This window comes from Chelonia mydas, chromosome 1, assembly GCF_015237465.2.
Source record: "Chelonia mydas isolate rCheMyd1 chromosome 1, rCheMyd1.pri.v2, whole genome shotgun sequence".
Classification (NCBI taxonomy): domain Eukaryota; kingdom Metazoa; phylum Chordata; order Testudines; family Cheloniidae; genus Chelonia; species Chelonia mydas.
The window spans coordinates 40,092,941-40,112,318 of record NC_057849.1 but is presented as its reverse complement, the minus strand read 5'-3'; the positions used below and the strand labels follow the sequence as shown (position 1 = coordinate 40,112,318).

The 19,378-nt window shown below is 46.8% G+C and overlaps 1 protein-coding gene and 1 non-coding gene across 2 annotated transcripts in view; one reads left to right on the top strand and one right to left on the bottom strand.

The window, feature by feature from the left end:
* Window positions 1-19,378, top strand: part of LOC102936122 (gap junction beta-6 protein) — a 69,586-nt gene that overhangs the window by 9,240 nt on the left and 40,968 nt on the right. The gene's annotated exons all lie outside the window — the stretch shown is intronic.
* On the bottom strand, window positions 105-177 carry TRNAR-UCU. The gene has a single exon. It is a non-coding gene; the product is annotated as a tRNA-Arg (tRNA).

Here is a 19,378-nt window from a genome sequence, read left to right as displayed (position 1 = left end):
ACAGATGCTAGGGACACCATCCCTGCCCATCGCCATGGATGGACCTATTCTCAAAGAATTTATTGAGTTCTTTTTTTGAACTCTGTTGTAGTTAAAATCCTGCTTACCCCAGATGGGATTTGAACCCATAAACCCTGGCTTAGAAGGCCAATGCCTTATCCATTAGGCCACTGGGACTGCTACTGTCATGAAGAAGGACAAGGAGTTGCATTTTTTCTATTGAATTGCAAGTTAGGAGTGGAAGGGAGATTTTTGTTGAAGAGTGTAATCTCCCCTGACTGGGATCAAACCCCAGGCCACTGTGGTGAAAGGGCCAAATCCTAACCACTAGACCACCAGGGAGACTAAAAGTTAACCCACCTCTGATCTACTTCAAAGTGCTATAGCAGTGTCACAGCAGCACTTTAAGTGTACGCAGCCTACGAGTGAGACCAGGTCTGGCTCCAGTTGGCTCTGCGGATGCTCAGGCAGTAAGACAACAACAGTAACAACACGCTAATGCTTCTATAGTTGATAGGATTTGAATGGGGAGATCCCAATGGATTTCTAGTTTACTGCTTTAACCACTTGGCCACAACTGTGTGATAGGCAAGACTAGGACTCAGGTCTTCTGAGTCCCAGTCCAGTGTTCTATCCACTAAGCCACACTGTGCATTCGAGTGCTATGCTCTTTCTCCTCCCAGCTGTTTGCTTAATAGCTTTGTTTGCCTAATATATAGGTCCTAATGGACCTTATTGTTTTTGCCTGAAGACTGGGCTGGTCAGGGAATCAAGTACACATTCCTTTGTCTCAGACAGACCTGTTTACCAACTCTCCCTGACATACCTGGTTTAAACACACTTTAGGCATAATTCCAGCATATGTTCATAATTAATTATCTGTGAATTATTAGTTTTCCAATGATCTCTTACATGACAACCACAAATACAGATTATGACCATAGTGAGTTGGGGCACACTGAATTGGTCAGGCCAGCTGCAACTCACTACCTGATACCAAAGGAGTACTTGTGGCACCTTAGAGACTAACCAGTTTATTTGAGCATGAGCTTTCGTGAGCTACAGCTCACTTCATCGGATGCATAGCATATCGTGGAAACTGCAGAAGACATTATATACACACAGAGACCATGAAACAAAACTTCCTCCCACCCCACTCTCCTGCTGGTATCTACAGCATTTGCTCAAGAAACTTCCTGAAAAAGCACAAGATCAAATCCGCACAGACACACCCCTGGAACCCCAACCTGGGATATTCTATCTACTACCCAAGATCCATAAACCTGGAAATCCTGGGCGCCCCATCATCTCAGGCATTGGCACCCTGACAGCAGGATTGTCCGGCTATGTAGACTCACTCCTCAGGCCCTACGCTACCAGCACTCCCAGCTACCTTCGAGACACCACTGACTTCCTGAGGAAACTACAATCCATTGGTGATCTTCCTGATAACACCATCCTGGCCACTATGGATGTAGAAGCCCTCTACACCAACATTCCACACAAAGATGGACTACAAGCCATCAAGAACACTATCCCCGATAATGTCACGGCTAACCTGGTGGCTGAAGTTTGTGACTTTGTCCTTACCCATAACTATTTTACATTTGGGGACAATGTATACCTTCAGATCAGCGGCACTGCTATGGGTACCCGCATGGCCCCACAGTATGCCAACATTTTTATGGCTGATTTAGAACAACGCTTCCTCAGCTCTCGTCCCTAACGCCCCTACTTTACTTGCGCTATATGATGACATCTTCATCATCTGGACCATGGAAAAGAAGCCCTTGAGGAATTCCACCATGATTTCAACAATTTCCATCCCACCATCAACCTCAGCCTGGTCCAGTCCACACAAGAGGTCCACTTCCTGGACACTACAGTGCTAATAAACGATGGTCACATCAACACCACTATACCGAAACCTACTGACCGCTATTCCTACCTACATGCCTCCAGCTTTCACCTGACCACACCACACGATCCATCGTCTACAGCCAAGCTCTGCGATACAACCGCATTTGCTCCAACCCCTCAGACAGAGACAAACACCTACAAGATCTCTATCAAGCATTCTTACAACTACAATACCCACCTGCGGAAGTGAAGAAACAGATTGATAGAGCCAGAAGAGTTCCCAGAAGTCACCTACTACAGGACAGGCCTAACAAAGAAAATAACAGAACGCCACTAGCCGTCACCTTCAGCCCCCAACTAAAACCCCTCCAACGCATTATTAAGGATCTACAACCTATCCTGAAGGATGACCCAACACTCTCACAAATCTTGGGAGAAAGGCCAGTCCTTGCCTACAGACAGCCCCCCAACCTGAAGCGAATACTCACCAACAACCACATACCACACAACAGAACCACTAGCCCAGGAACCTATCCTTGCAACAAAGCCCGTTGCGAACTGTGCCCACATATCTATTCAGGGGATACCATCACAGGGCCTAACAACATCAGCCACACTATCAGAGGCTCGTTCACCTGCAAATCCACCAATGTGATATATGCCATCATGTGCCAGCAATGCCCCTCTGCCATGTACATTGGTCAAACTGGACAGTCTCTACGTAAAAGAATAAATGGACACAAATCAGATGTCAAGAATTATAACATTCATAAACCAGTCGGAGCACACTTCAATCTCTCTGGTCACGCAATCACAGACATGAGGGTCGCTATCTTAAAGCAAAAAAACTTCAAATCCAGACTCCAGCGAGAAACTGCTGAATTGGAATTCATTTGCAAATTGGATACTATTAATTTGGGCTTGAATAGAGACTGGGAGTCGCTAAGTGTGTGAATAGGTCAGACCTGACAAGAGTTGCTGACACAGAGTAGTGAGCCACAAATGGGCCTCTATGTCACACTGTTTTAACAGGAAAAGTGAATAATATTGTCAAGGTATGGTAAAATTACAGTATGTATGTATGTATGTATGTGGACTTGTGCTTGAGACTGATCAGTGTGTGTGTCCACATACAATTGTTATGTCCCTTTTACAGAAATGGTTTATATGGTATATTTTGTCAATGGTAAGGATATGTGTGATGAAACATGCATTTTGCTGTACTTGATAATAATAATGTGCATGAATGTTATGTGGGCAATGTAAGATTTATGATGTCCTTAACCAATCAATTCCTTTCTTTTAAGCCCTTGGGTTGTGTGAACGATTGTTACCACTTAACAACACTAGTTGGTTTTTGAAACAAACATTTCATAAGAAAGACAGAAAAAAGATATCAAAATATTGTTGTATTTGATACTCTGTATAAACTTATTGCAATAGCTTGATCCAGATACATTATAAATGACATTTATAATATTTGCATTTATTTATGTAGTTTAGAAAATATAAAGTTGTGTTTACTTACCTGACTGTGCAATAATCCTTGCTCGATTTCTTTTTGTATCTTACCAAATGTTTGTTCAAGCAAAATTGTGATTTCCCCCTCCCCCTTCCCCCGTGTAGTGTCTTATGAATCACAATGTGTGTTACAGTGGATTCTTGCTAAACAACACTTCACTACTCTACCTACCCTATAATTCACACACAAAACATGGGACTCACATAACAGAGTCTTCTACTGTGGTCTCAAAATACCAAGTGCTACTTCTAGAATACTATGAAGTAATATCCTAGACAATCAAAGGAAACTAAATTTGTCTAAATGAACAAAGTATATCATGTGATAGACTCATAGAGTTTAAGGACCTTCATAATCATCTAATCTGAGCTCCTGCACATTGCAGGCCAAAGAACCGCCCATTCCTGTAGGATGCCCATAAACTCTGGCTGAGTTATTGAAGTCCTCAGATCTTAATTTAAAGACTTCAAGTTACAGATAATTTGACATTTATTCTAGTTCAAACCAGCAAGTGACCTGGGCCCATGTTGCAGAGGTGGGGCAGGGGCAGAGCTTCATGGAATGGGTGGAGTTGGGGGGGGGGGCAGAGACGGGGGTCAAGCACCCAGGGAAAAGGGGGGAAGTCAGTGCCTATGATCAGGTGGGTCTGGCCTGATCTACCTTTTGTAAAACCATCTTGTATCTTATCCCAATTACCATTTACCTCTGTGTTTTTAATTACTCTCTCTTTCAAAATTTATTCCAATACCTTGCATACAATTGAGGTCCAACTGATAGCTCTATATTTTTCAAGATTCCATTTTTCCCCTTTATTAAATATAGGAACTATATTTGTAATTCTACAGTCATAGGGTACAATCCCCAAATTCATGGATTCCTTAAAAATCCCCGCTAGTGGACTTGCAATTTCATTGCCCGTTCCTTTAATATTCTTGGATGGAGATTATCCGGATCCCCTGATTTGGTCCCATTAAGCTTGATTATCATACACATTGTAAGGAGAGTGATCACTTTAGATAAGCTATTACCAGCAGGAGAGTGGGATGGGGGGAGAGAAAACATTTTGTAGTGGTAAACACCCATTTTTTTCATGCTTTGTGTGTATAAAAAGACCTTCTATACTTTCCACAGTATGCATCCGATGAAGTGAGCTGTAGCTCACGAAAGCTTATGCTCAAATAAATTGGTTAGTCTCTAAGGTGCCATAAGTACTCCTTTTCTTTTTGCGAATACAGACTAACACAGCTGTTACTCTGAAACCTCCCATTAAGCTGTTTGAGTTTGGCTTCCACCTTGGATTGGTAATTTCTACTTCCATATCCTTGTTCTCATTAGCCACCCTGCCACTGCTCCTGAGCTCCTCAGTATCCTTATTAAAAACTGAGGCAAAGTATTCATTTTGGTGTTGGGCCATACTTAGGTAGGTTATCTTTAATCTCCACCCCATTCTCAGAGTTTGGCAGTCCCACTTCTTCTTTCCTTGTTTTAGTTTTATTTATATGGCTAAAGAAGCTTTTACTATTGGTTTTAATTTCCTTTACAAAGTCCAACTCTGCTTGGCTTTTGGCAGCTCTCACTGTCCCTGCACCTTTTGACCTCCAAGAGGTAGCTTTCCTTGCTGATCCCTCCCACCTTCCATTCCTTGCAGGTTTTTTGCTTTCTTTGAATCACCTATTTGAGATGCTTGGTCTGCAACCCTTCCCTACAAATTTTTCTCCTTGCTTGGGATGCAGGCTTCAGATAATTTTTGCAACTTTGACTTGAAGTAATTCCAAGCCTCCTCAGATCCTTGAGTTCTTCAGGCCAGTCCACTTCCCTAACTAATTTCCTTAATTTTTTAGAGTTTGCCTTTTTGAAATCAAGGACCCCACTTTTAGACCTATTTTTCTTTATCCTTCCATTTAGTTTAAACTGAATTAACTCATGATCACTCAAACCAAGCTTGTCCCCAGTTCATCTATGAGGTCCTCAGTACTTACCAATGCTAAATCTAAAATGGCATCACTTCTTGCTGATTCAGTGGCTAGTGAAGAAATTTGTCAGACATCACAGCCCTACTATTATTAGTAGCAGTTTTTCTCCAGTCCATATCTGGGAAATTAGTCTCCTGTAATCATACAATTCATTATAATCACTTTTTTTTATTGTTACTGCCTTCTGGCCAGATTCAGCTCTCACCAGTGTGAGTGAGAATCTTTCCATTGACCTTAGTGGGTGTTGGATTAGGCCTTTACTCATCTATTTAAAAGTCAGTGATTCATATTAGACTGCTACCAATCAGTCTTGCCATCCCACTTTGAGGTTGAAGAACCCTAGTCTTCATCTAGTTTTTCTTACTGATTTTTAGTTAACTTACAAAATTTCTCACATTAGGTTCAGTCATGAGCCACTGAGCACCTGTGCAGGGGATTAAGGAAACATAAGAAGACCCTTATTCCCCTGAGTAGGGCTTCTGGATTGCCAAACCCTGCACTCATAGGCACCGAGTTTCTAATCTGACCGGGGGGGGGGTGCTCCCCCAGACCCCACTCCCACTCCACCCCTTCCCCCAATGCCCCACCCTGCCCTGCTTCTTCCCACCCTGTTCCACCCCCTCCCCCAAGTGCGCTGTGCCCTCACTCCTCCCCCATCATGCCCCCGTGCCTCCTGACGCCATGAAACAGCTGATCCATGGCAGGCAGTAGGCACTGGGAGGGAGGGGGAGGCGCTGATTGGCAGGGCCCGCGGTGGGCGGGAGGTGCTGGGAGGCGGGAGAGGAGTTGATCGGGGGGCTGCCAGTGGGTGATACACCCACCATTTTTTCCCGTGGGTGCTCCAGTCCCAGAGCACCCATGAAGTCGGCGCCTGTGCCTGCACTAGTAAGCTACTATTTGTAGTCCAGTCATGGGCAGTGTGTGAACCGCCAGCTGGGGGAGGCTAGGCTCCAGCCCCGAGCTCACCCCCCACGCCGCTCCTGACCCTACTGCCTCCTCCAGTCCCCAGCTATGCAGTGGGACACTGGCCCCGGGCTCCTCTCCCCACACATGCCGCCCCTTACCCCATTGCCTCCTCCAGCCCCCGACTCATCCCTCCCCTCCCTACTCCCCTCACCTCCCTGTCCAGGGCTTAATTTGTCCCCCAGCTTGCTGGGGCTGCGTAAGTCTGCTGTGAAAAGTGATATTAACAAATATACAACTCTCAGTTTTCACAGTAGCAGACTTCCTAGCTAGCAAGTCTGGGGAAAAAACCAACCAAAAAAGCAAACCATGCAAAGCACCTTATTTGTATTTCTAGTCTGTGTAGGTCCAGTAAAGAAGAGAGACAACTGTCCCTTATTTTTATTATTGAGTCTGCAAAAAAAAACCCTCCACATAAATTAATTACAATGATTTGGATGTGTAGATGTGCATATTTATTTGTTTTTCCTAAAGTTAATAAAATATTTTAGGAAAAATTCAGAGCAGCCACCAGCAAGAGTTGGCCACCAAAAAATTTGCTGTGAGAACCCCTGTTCTGGCTCCTGTCCAGTGCAGGTGAGCAGGGAGTGAGTGGGCAGGGGTGGTGAGTGGGTGGAGCCTTGGCCTGCATCAGAGGTGAAAGTAAGCCGGTACACCCCGGTGTGGCGTACCAGCAAGAGCCAATGCACCGTACTGGGGCAGCCCGGCTTCCCCGGGGGCAATTTAAAGGGCCTGGGGCTCCCAGCAGTGGCTGCAGCCCCATGCTGTTTAAATTGCCTCCAGAGCCCCGCTGCTGGAGCCCTGGGGTAGCGGCTGCGGGGCTCCGGTAGCTATTTAAAGGGCCTGGGGCTCCCCTGCTTCTACTGCCCCGGCCCTTTAAATAGCCACCGGAGCCCCGTTGCCGCTACTCCAGGGCTCTGGGGGCTATTTAAAGGACCGGGGCGGTAGAAGCAGGGGAGCTGCAGGCCCTTTAAATAGCCCCCAGAACCCTGGAGTAGTGGGGGCTCCAGGGGCTATTTAAAGGGCTGGGGCTCCAGCTGCCTCTGCCACCCCAGTCCTTTAAATAGCCACTGGCGCCCCGCCGCTTCCCCAGGGCTCTGGCGGCTAATTAAAGGACTGGTGCAGTAGAAGCAGGGGAGCCCCGGGCCCTTTAAATAGCCCCCTTTAAATATATCAGAGAAATAGAGAGTGAGGGAATGACTCTAGCTTTATTGTTAGGACAGCCACTTGGGAGTGGGGAGACCATGGGGCCAGTCCCCCTGCTCCAATGACTCTTTCATTATTTAGCCACAGTGGAACAGCTTCAAGAGCAGAGACTGAGGAAACCCCACCTCAGAATAGCCCATAGCTCAGCAGTCCCAGAACTCTCCGGAAAGGTGGGAGACCCCGACTGAAAAGCTTTCTCCTCCTTTGGCAGAGAGGGGGGGAATTGGTCTCCCACATTCTAGGTGGGTGCTCTAACCACTGGACTCCAAGTAAGAAGGTAGGTGACACCACCCCCACCCCGAGTTCTGTGTGGAGAATTGCAGGCACCTACCTCAGTCCCACAGCGAAGTGGCTTACGTGTCTCACCCACCTGACTCCAGGCAGCAGGTTCATGGTCATAGATCTCAAGCAGAGATAGGTGCCTCCCTGCAGCCTGGAATTAGGCACCTATCTATGCCCCATGAGGGGGCAGGGCCTAGCACACACCCTTCTCATCAGCGTCTCCCATTACGTAGTGTCAGCCACTCCTCCCCTAGCGTGCCGGCTTTTGTGGATCGCATTCTCAGGTGCCTCTCTCTCCCCATCCATTGTATAGGGTGCCTAGGCATCTAACTTGGCTTTGTGGATCTCAGCGTTGTAGCTGATTTTCTAGATGGCTAAAAGTTAGGCATTGTGACAGTCAGAGCTGCAACACCTAAGTGCCTTCGTGGATGCCACCCCAGGTGCTTATCTTGAAGCATTATCAGGAGACTGTGGTTAGACACAGGGTAAAGCGCAGTGGTAGGACCCCATGGGTTCCTCAGCATTAGCTACCTCCTAGACTATCGAACCTTAAAGAACCGCTGCCTCAAAGCATACTTGTAATTTACCAAACCTAATCAGGGTGAAGCAGCAGTCACGGCCTGAATTGTGTAAATAATGCTCCCCAAGTACAGAGTTCCCTTTTCTCTGCTGCTGTGTTGTCTCCCCTCTACCTAAGGCCCTGCAGAAATAATAACCAGACAAAAACCATCAGGCACCAGAGAATGGGGGCCGTGAGGAGGAGCATGCCACCAGCCCTCCCTTGCTGCAGGCTGACTGTGGACTAGCCACACCCACCTGACTGTCCTCTTTCCCCACTGCAGCTCATACAAAATACTCATGTTTTATGCAAACGGGAGGTGATGAGGATATTGAGGCTGGCTAGAGACCACAGAAGCTCCAAGCAGGGTGGGGGTCATTCCAACCAGCTGTATTGGAGCCTCTGCATTCACTGTGGCTGCAGGTGTTATACAGACCTGCAGGAATTTCATCATTATTACTGCCTGAATGGAAGCACATATGAAAAAAATATAGTCCAGTTAATTAGGTCTGTCTGAGGCCATTACTCATCAGTGGTTTCCTTGTTTTGTAACTATGCTCTGAAGACATGTTTGACTCATCTTATTTAAAACATCTCTGATGGGGCGGCTGGTACCAGCATGCAGTGACCACATCCTTTTCTTGCCCATGATCTTAGGCTCTGGCAATGTCATTTAGAAGAGAGGAAGTCTTAGGTGACTTTAAAGACTGACTTCAGTGTAGAACAGTATTTTAACGTATCCTTTCAGGTATGACAAAAGCCAACTAAAGGAAGATGACAATTACTTTAAACTTTAATCTATCTTAAAATGTACTCATTTCAGTATAGCAATCCTGGGTCACAACATTACTGTTTATACGCTGGTTCGTGCTCAGTAATGGGATTGCCACCTGATGGTTCAGTTTCACTCCTCATTTCAATTCAGTTTTTACTAAAATGCAGTATTATCAGTAGTTTTTTAAGATAGTGCAGGATTCTAGTTTGCTCTTATACACCAGCTGGCGAACTCACTGTAGAGCAAAAAAGCAAGTTCCTATCCTGATCCTACAGGTCGGACTACTCAGTCCATGGAGCTGGCATACTTCAAGGATTTACGCCCACACCCACACGGCATGTGATTTCAATATCACTCAGATAATCTTTCATCATAAATCAGGCTCAAGCCTGCATGATCAGGTACGATTAGCTGAGCAAACAGAAGAGAGAAATACGAGTACCTATTGAAAAAAAAAAATAGAAACCTACTTACTTGAAATGTCCTGTCTTGTAAATAAAGGTTCATTCTAACAATGACTGATGTTCATTAAAAAAGAAATTGTATTTCTTTAAATACATTGGCTGGTTTATATAGAATAAGATCACTACTGCAATGAATTCGGGGACTTTGCATGAAGAATCAGACTTTATTGAGCTATTTGTTTTAAGTGATGTTGCCTATTTCCTGTTTCCTTCTTTTTTGCATGTGCAACTGCCCTGCATGTTAAGGGAAGTGGCTTATGCACACTTTGAGAGGACAATTGAGAATTTTACATGCAGGAGGTGCAGGGCACGAAGAGTTAAGTTTAGACTGGCCGATCTCCTTTTCATTGTGTTGTGTTAACTGGTGCTACACATTTCCTAGGGTTATCTCTTACAGAACATTGTTTTAGTTACAGATCCATGATAATGAATGGCTGAAATCTGGATTTGAGTTGCTGTATTCAGATGACACAGCATATTTGGATGCCCCTGAATGTAGGCCCTCAAATACTATGCACAGCCAAGTACTGGCCTATTGGACCACCAAATATTCCTCTCTAAGCCCTGGTCTATACTAGGAGTTGAAGTCGAATTTAGCAGCGTTAAATCGATTTAACCCTGCACCTGTCCGTCCACACGATGAAGCCCTTTTTTTCGACTTAAAGGGCTCTTAAAATCGATTTCCTTACTCCACCCCCGACAAGGGGATTAGCGCTGAAATCGGCCTTGCTGGGTCGAATTTGGGGTACTGTGGACGCAATTAGACGGTATTGGCCTCCGGGAGCTATCCCAGAGTGCTCCATTGTGACCGCTCTGGACAGCACTCTCAACTCAGATGCACTGGCCAGGTAGACAGGAAAAGGCCCGCCAACTTTTGAATTTCAATTTCCTGTTTGGCCAGCGTGGCAAGCTGCAGGTGACCATGCGGAGCTCATCAACAGAGGTGACCATGATGGAGTCCCAGAATCGCAAAAGAGCTCCAGCATGGACCGAACGGGAGGTACGGGATCTGAACGCTGTTTTGGGAGAAGAATCCATGCTATCAGAACTACGTTCCAGTTTTCGAAATGCCAAAACATTTGTCAAAATCTCCCAGGGCATAAAGGACAGAGGGCATAACAGGGATCCGAAGCAGTGCTGTGTGAAACTTAAGGAGCTGAGGCAAGCCTACCAGAAAACCAGAGAGGCGAACAGCCACTCCGGGTCAGAGCCCAAAACATGCCGCTTCTATGATGAGCTGCATGCCATTTTAGGGGGTTCAGCCACCACTACCCCAGCCGTGTTGTTTGACTCCTTCCATGAAAGTGCCCTTACGCATGCGAAAATTTCTCAGCCACTGGGAATCGTCCCAGACCCGCAACACTATGCGGTCCCACCAGTCTCTGCTTGTTTCCCGGGCCCAGAGTCGGCGTTCCACCGCTTGAGCCTGCCCCATTAGCACCATGATGCCCACATTGCCAGGGCCCGTGCTTTGAGAGAAGTCTGCGTCCATGTCCTCATCACTCTCGTCACTGCGCTGACGTCGCCTACTCGCTTTGCCGGGTTCTGGTGCTGCAAATACTGCTGGATAACGCGTGTGGTGTTTAATGTGCTCCTAACTGCCAAAGTGATCTGAGCGGGCTCCATGCTTGCCGTGGTATGGCGTCTGCACAGAAAAAAGGCGCGGAACGGTTGTCTGCCGTTCCTCTGACGGAGGGAGGGGCAACTGACGACATGGCATACAGGGTTGGCTTACAGGGAATTAAAATCAACAAAGGGGGTGGCTTTGCGAGAAACTGAATGGCCCCCTCAAGGATAGAACTCAAAACCTCAAGGATAGAACTCAAAACTGGGTTTAGTAGGCCGTTGATTTCACAGAGGGAGGAGAAAATGAATGCAAAACAAATCTGGTCTATTTCTTGTTTTGAGCCACTTCATCTATCTTTATACATCTTGGTGGCAGCAGACAATGCAGTACGACCGCTAGCCATCGTCATCTCCTGGGTGCTCGGCAGAAGACGGTGCAGTATGACTATTGGCCATTGTCTTCTGCTAGCTGCAGATTAAAAGACAGTCCACTGCTGGTAGGACTCAATCGCCATGAGACGAAACAAGGGAAATGACCTGGTTGAGTCACTCCCATGTTTACCCAGGCGCCCCTGACCTCATCGAAGTCGGTTAAAAGAGCACCCAGGACTATGTCGACGACGGCTAACAGTCATATTGCATGTCTGCTGCCAAAAGGCAATAAACTGCTGCTGGGTAGCAATGCAGTACCGCGTCTGCCAGCACCCAGGAGATGTACGGTGACCGTGAGCTGAGCGGGCTCCATGCTTGCCGTGCTATGGCGTCTGCACAGGTAACTCAAGAAAAAAGGCTCAAAACGATTGTCTGCCCTTGCTTTCACGGAGGGAGGGAGGGAGGGAAGGGGGACCTGACGATATGTACCCAGAACCACCACGACAATGTTTTAGCCCCATCAGGCACTGGGATTTCTACCCAGAATTCAAATGGGCGGCGGAGACTGCGGGAACTGTGGGATAGCTACCCACAGTGCAACGCTCCAGAAGTCGATGGTTGCCTCGGTACTGTGGACACACTCTACATGCACTTAGAGCATTTGTGTGGGGACACACACAATCGACTGTATAACAACGCTTTCTACAAAACCGACTTCTTTAATTCGACCTAATTTCATAGTGTAGACATACCCTAATGGTACCTCCCCTGTGCCTGCAGTCATAATCTTGGTGAGGGCAGCTTGGAGCAGTGGCATTGTAACAGTTTGTATAGTGGGGGTACTCAGGGCCATTGAACAAGCTGTACACCCTGTATATGATGGACACCACTTCAAGCCAGGGGATGTAGCTGTAGCCCCAGTACCCCTAGATCCAGCACCCCTGGCTTGGAGGCCATGTATATATTTTTTCAAATCTCTTTGAGGCTGGCTTGCTGGCATGCCCTCCTCCCCCAGTCCCATTTCTCATCAAGTGACTATCTGGCCCATGGCTCTCATGCACCTGATCCTTCCAGCAGCCAGCAAGTAGACCCACTGCCAACCCCAGTCCTGCAGTGATTTCATGGGAGGGGTGAGTAAGAATGGACAGCCTTCCTACTCTCACCCTTCATTCAGCAGAAGTGAGACTGAAAGTCTCCTACTGGTCTCAGGCTGACTGAAATGCCCTGGGCTGTCACATGGAGAAAACAATATTATTACTGATCAAGCGAGTAAGCAGCTCTGGTTTGGACATGCCTCTGCAAGCATCTGCTTCAACTCTGCAAGACTAATCTTTGGCGCATTCACCTTCGGAGACATTCCCAGACATGCACAGTGCAACCCCACGGTGAGGTCATGGGCCCGTGGAGCAGCAGCGGCAGGGCCAGCTCCAGGCCCCAGCGTTCCAAGCAGGTGCTTGGGCAGCAGTGAAAAAGGGCCGGCAGTTCCTCCGGCTGCGGCGGCAATTTGGCGGCAGCTTCTCTGTTCCGCCCACCACCGTGGCAAATCGGCAAATTGCCATCCGCAGAGGCAGTTTTTTTCACTGCTTGGGGCGGCAAAAACTGTAGAGCCGGCCCTAAGCAGCAGCTGCACTGGGAGGGCCTGTCCTGTCCCATGGCTGCTGAGCGGGGGAGAACCAGGCCACCTCACAGAACCGGACATGTTAGTCTCTAAGGTGCCACAAGTGCTCCTTTCCTTTTTTTGGTATTCAGTTTGCCTCTCCCTGCATTCTGCTTCCCCTCAGCTCCCATGCTATAAGAGGCATCTTATATGATAGGCAAAGAGCCCTGTGTAAATAAGACACAGTGGGTCGACCTGTGCTCTCACTTGCATCCATGCAGTCCCACAAAAGACAGCTTTGCTGCAGTCATGCAACTCAGGGCTGAATATGAGCCCTGTGTATTAATCATAATCCTTCCCCAGTACTTGGGAGGGACAGAGGAAAGAGTGTTTAAAACTACATGGGACTGGCCTAGAGGCAGGATGGTCTTGGGTTAAAACACAAGGCCATGGGTCAATAGACTTAGGGTCTTTTTTCTGGCTTGACACAGATCTCCTGTGTGACCTCAGGCAAGTTATCTTACATCTTGGGGCTTCATTGTGCCCCAAGGAAAGAACACTTCCCTGGCTGAGAGGGCCCTTTCATTAATGTTTGTAGAAGGCTTTGAGATCCTTAAGTGGAAAGGGCTCCATAAACATAGTGTTTTCATTTGTGTTCTGCAGTGCCAACAACGGTTCAAGCTTGATTCTGGCATTGTATCCAGAGGTCACGTGTTCAGCCCTTCTGGATATAGTGCAATTGATGTCACTTGACAGTGACTGATTAAAGAGGTAATGGGCATCCCACCCTCTCTCTTGCTTAAAAGGAGTTGCGGTTGCAGCTTGGGTCCTTCAGGGTGGGAAAGTAAGAGGAGGGGTCCAAAGAATGCTGATCATTCTTTGGAAGAACTCTCTCCCCACAAGGATAAAAGCTGCTTTTATTTTTTTTCTGTTTTATGTGGAATGAGACCTTTCTTCCCTCCTGAGATCCTCCCCAACGATGGAAACTCTAGAGAACAGTCTTAGGTAAAATGAATCTTGGATACAGAAATGCAAAAATCTGTATTGTCCAGTTTTGTCCAGTTAAATCTGCATGTTTCAGGGCAATAGCCAACCTCTAGCTGATCCTTAGCTCATCCCCTTGTTATGTTCATGGCAGCCAAACAGAGAAATTAGATACAAATATCAAATACTCTTGCAGGAAGGTTGCAACGTAATACTACTGTATTACTTAGAATTCAGGACAATAACGCACAAGAATCCCAAACCAGAGAGACACAAAGTAGGCTGCTCCCTAAACCAGAGGCACAATGCACCCCATCTTACTCTATGCTGACTTTCTGAAAACTGACTCTGGATCTGATTACATGCTTCCCTACATAGAGTCCCCTGCCTGCAAGCAGGGCCAGGAAATCCCTGAGCATTTAAAATACTCCACACTCCTATTAGCAAATTATCCCATAACTGCCTGCTGCAGGGTTTCTTGCATCTTCCTCTGAAGCATCCGGTGTTGGTCACCATCAGACAGAGAATATTGGACTAGATGATTCATGGGTTTGAACAGGTTTTGCAATGCCTATGTACCTGTCAGTATTGTTTCATTCATTCTGTACATCTTTGAATTTCCAGCCACAAAATGAACACATTGGGCTAGTCCCTGCTACTATGAAGATAAGATCTCTGTTTAGATAAGGCTTTCAATTCAAAATGCCTGTAATCATACACGTAAACCAAGGACATGCTTTCTAAATAATTCCCCTTGTAGAAAATCACCACTTTGCACTAACTGTTCACAATAAAAACTCCTGAAGTCTTTCCCCAAGCACGAGAGTGAAGTGATCCCAGGCCCCTGGGGCGGAGCCTTCAAACCAACACACCCCTGAGTGGGCAGGCATTTTGCAATATGGGAAAGCCACACCTTTTGTTGTTGTTCTGCTGCATTTGATATAGCAGGAAGAGTTGGGAACATGTGCTTTACTGGCCCACAGGGAATGTTCCCCAACTTTTTCTGCTCCTTTGTGTGCATCTCTATGTAGCAATCTAATCCTTCCAGAAAGTAGAACGTCAGGATTGCCAAACAGACCCAAGTTACGTGAAGGTTGACACTTGTTCTCTCATGACGCACAGATAGTCCTCAGATCCATGTCCCAGTGGCACTGTGGAGTTCCCTGTTTATAATGGCTCCAGATTAAATGTACTCAATTGACAAGTAAATGGATGGGTTTTCTAACGCCCAGCCCTGCAATGTCATTCTGGGGTTTGAGAGCTTTCCAATTTGTACATCATCATTACCATGGTAATAAATGTTCTGCAGGCCAGACTATGCACTCCGTTTCTTAGATTCCAAGGCCAGAAAGGCCAATTGTGAACATCTAGTCTGACCTCCTGTGTAACACAGGCCATAGGACTTCCCCCAAATAATTTCTAGAAGCAATCTTTTTGAAAAACATCCAATCTTGATTTAAAAATTGCCAGTGATTGAGAATCCCTCACAATGCTTGGTAAATTCTTCCAATGTTTCATAGGAATTCCTGTTGTGTCTGTGTAACCTCATTGTCTCCAGATTATGCCCTTGGTGACACCTGTGTAACTTTATCGCCCATAGTGAGCTTGCACTATAAATGATGGGACCTGTAATTAGAATTCTGCTGACGATGTGCAAGAAGGAATTGAATCTGACAATATCTCTCATAAGAACAGCCATATTGGGTCAGACCAATGGGCCATCTAGCCCAGTATCCAGTCTTCTGACAGTGGCCAGTGCCTGATGCTTCAGAAGGAATGACCAGAACAGGGCCATTATCAAGTGGATCCATCCCCAGTCATCCAGTCCCAGCTTCCGCCAGTCAGCTCTTTTGGCTCTGCAGAGCTAGCTAGAAAGACTAAAAGGTGGTACAGAGTAATCTGAAGTCACTGCTGTCAGCAGATGTGACTCTGAACATATACATCTGGTGAATAAAAAGCTGCCAGTCTTACAGAATCACTTTTCAGACTAGAACCACAGTGTATTGGCCTAGACCCATTGTACAGCTCAAGCAAATCCTGAGGAATCTTCCCTACTAGGCCACTTTGTGTAACTACTGCAACCTCAGAGTTATAGTGGCTCCTGTGCCTGATAGTTCCCCCATCAGAAACATGGGAGGGTTGAGTCAAGAAATCAGTCTGGTCACAGATCCACCAGCCACACCCTTTCCCCAGCCTGTGCCTCACATGTCTCTCCACATTGGGACGCAGGTGGTGTATTTTATGGGACCCAAGGCTTGTAAGCCCCTTGGCAAACTCCTCATCCTGCTCTCCTTGCCCCCATGCAGCAGAGCTGTTCAGTTTCTTCTGTGTTCAGGGTCTTCCATGAATGAGGAAGCAGGATTTGCCCCTTCCTGAGGAACCCAGGACCAGGGTCTTCTGTAGTGACAGACTTTTCCTTCCCTCAGTGACTGCAAAGCTGTGGATCTTTCCCAAGGCTTGGCTGTCAAATCAAAGATATTGTGTTCAAGTTTTTCTGAGACTGATCATGGTCACAGACTGGGGACACTAGGGAAAGGGAAAACAGGTCATCTTTTCTACTGATTGGGCAGCCAGGCCTTCACCTGATGGGCTAGCCCCTTTTATGAACCACAAGGCGAGATGTGTGGCCAGCTCAGTGGCGTCTGAGCCTGAGCAGAGGGAAGTACCAAATAGTGCTCCTACTCATCCTGCATACAGTTCTATGCTAAACCCCCAGAACCACTGTACACTGGTCTCCCTGATACTGGAAAACCCCTGCCCTTGCCATGAGGGGTGAGAAAATGTCCTAACAGTTTCGTGTTCTCTGGCCCACGAAGGGGAATGAGAACAAAGCATCGCCTACTTCTGTAGAGGCCTCCCTTGGCTTGAAGAAGAAGAGGAGATGCCTGTGGCCTGGCCACCTTCTCCTGTGGGAAAGAGGAGAGAAAGCTTGAGCTGATTTTCCTGGCTGGAGCCCCTCTCATTCCCTAAAGGGGCCAGGGAAGAGCCTAGTGCTGCTCCCCAGGCTGTAAGAATCCTGGGACCAGCTGCCAAGTCCCTTTCACCCTCCTTGTGGTTGGGTTGGGGAAGAGGAGTGGATTGGAGGGTGTGTGTGTGGTGAGTGGTTGTGGAAGAGGAGTGAGATGGGCCATGGTGCCAGGAAGTTGTGAGAGTGTGAACGTAGGTGTGCCCCCTGCTAAACTGCCTTGGTTTTAGGTTACAAGGGTAAATGAGGCAGCAACTGGCTGTGTTTGCATTGTCACGTTTTCATTTTGGCATTGCCAGCTACTCTGAAATAATTTCTGTCTGTTACTGTTTGGTTTTTACCAGGCTCAGCTGTCAAAGGCCCCCCCTTTACAAACACATTTCCTTGGGGCACATGTTGATGCACAGACTCTGGTTGGCTGCTACATGCTTCAGATTAATCCCTCCAAATCACTCTACAGTACGAATCAGATGGTTGTCATTGCTAGCTAGTAGTCCCATTGACCCTTCAAGTCTGGCAAGACAATAAGCAACGTTTACAAACCCATTAACTTTCCCCTCTTTACAATTCATCAGTGATCGGTTTAATCCCAGTTGCATGTTACGATGACAGCAGGCAGCTTATTCTGTAAGATGCTGCTGTGCAGGGCAGCTTTGGGTTTCCATCCATGAGGCACTCCCGTGCTCCATAGTACATCTGCAGGTGTTAGCTCAGCTAGTCCATTCCCTCCGCGGTGTAGGTTTGCTCCTGCCGCAGAGATTTAAGAGCCAAGTATGTTAGTGAGATCTCATATTACCCAGAGTTTACTAATGGTCACAGAACAAGCAGTATTATCATAAACGATTACTGCATGAACCGAGATCGTTCTGTGACGTTGTATCACTGCTTATATTTTTGTGTTTGCTCTGTTTGGTTATGGCTACGCTACAAGTACTCCAGTGGCTCAGCTAGAGCTCTGCAGCTATCCCGCTGTGGCGTAGACCCATTCTACATTGACTCAACAGAAGGGTTTTTCTGCCCTTGTAGTAAATCCATCTCTCCAAGAGGAGGTAGCTAGGTTGGGAGAAGAAGGGAGCTAGGTTGAGGGAAAATGTCTTCCATCCACCTGGCTGTGTCTGCCCCAGTGGTTAGGTTGACCTAACCACTGCACTGGAGGCATGGCATTTTTCACAGCCCCGAGTGACATAGGTAGGTCAATCTAATTTTTAAGGGTAGACCAGGCCTTATTTTGTTAATTTGCTGATTCCCAGGGAAAGGGTCTATTGTGGTATATTCTCCAGGGCTTTGCTCAGTCTAGTTTTAAATCACTCTTGTTACAGAACTTCCACCATTCTCACTAAGAGGCTCGTAAAACTCACCATTAGATCTCTGTTTTCATTCTCAAGCCCACATTTTCTTGTGCTCATTTTCATCTCATTGATCTTTAGTTCTACACTCGTGAGACACCCTAAACACCTCCTCTCCCTCCCTGGCATCAGTATTTGGGCATGAAAATGGAGGGGTGAGAAGAAAGAAAGGGAAGAGCAGGAATAGTTACATTTCATGTAAGGGACGAACAAAAATTGGCTGCTCCACCAAGGTGGCCACCTAATAAAGGTGGTAGCACAGGGGTGGCCAAACTGGTAAAGTGCAGCTCCCAGAGCCCCCCGCATCCCTCCTATTCTCCGCCTACCAGACCTGGCGGGAGGCTGGGGGAAGAGAGCTTGGGATCTCTGCCTTGCAGGTGAGCCCCGGCTCTCGAACTTCTGAAGATTGTCAGATGGGGTTCAGAGGGTCAGTAAGTTTGGCCACCCCTGGTGTAGCAGAACTGAACTCAGATTTTTGGGCTGTCTCTTAATTCAAGAACTGCCTTATAAAGGTAATTGCTTGTACGGGTTTCACTGTGTAGTGCAAAAGTAAACGGGAGAAGGGCAAATGCAAATATAATATTGTTATGCAGGAAGGTGCTAATGGCTGCCATCAGGCATTTCTTTGATCTATAGATAAAGTACAGACCTGTTAAATACAGTGTTATTGTAGCCATGTTGGTTCCAGGATATTAGAAAGATGAGGTGGGTGAGGTAATATCTTTTATTGGACCAACTTCTGCTGATGAAAGAAAGAAGCTTTTGAGCTACACACAGTTCTTCTTCAGGACTCCAGATCCTGGTCTCCAGACCTGAAAAAGAGCTCTGTGTAGCTCTGTGTTGCCTCTCACCAACAGAAGTTGGTCCAATAAAATATATTACCTCAGACATGGTTAAAGTCAATGGATGTACTAAGTACCCTTCATTCAGGCTAAAGGGAGGGA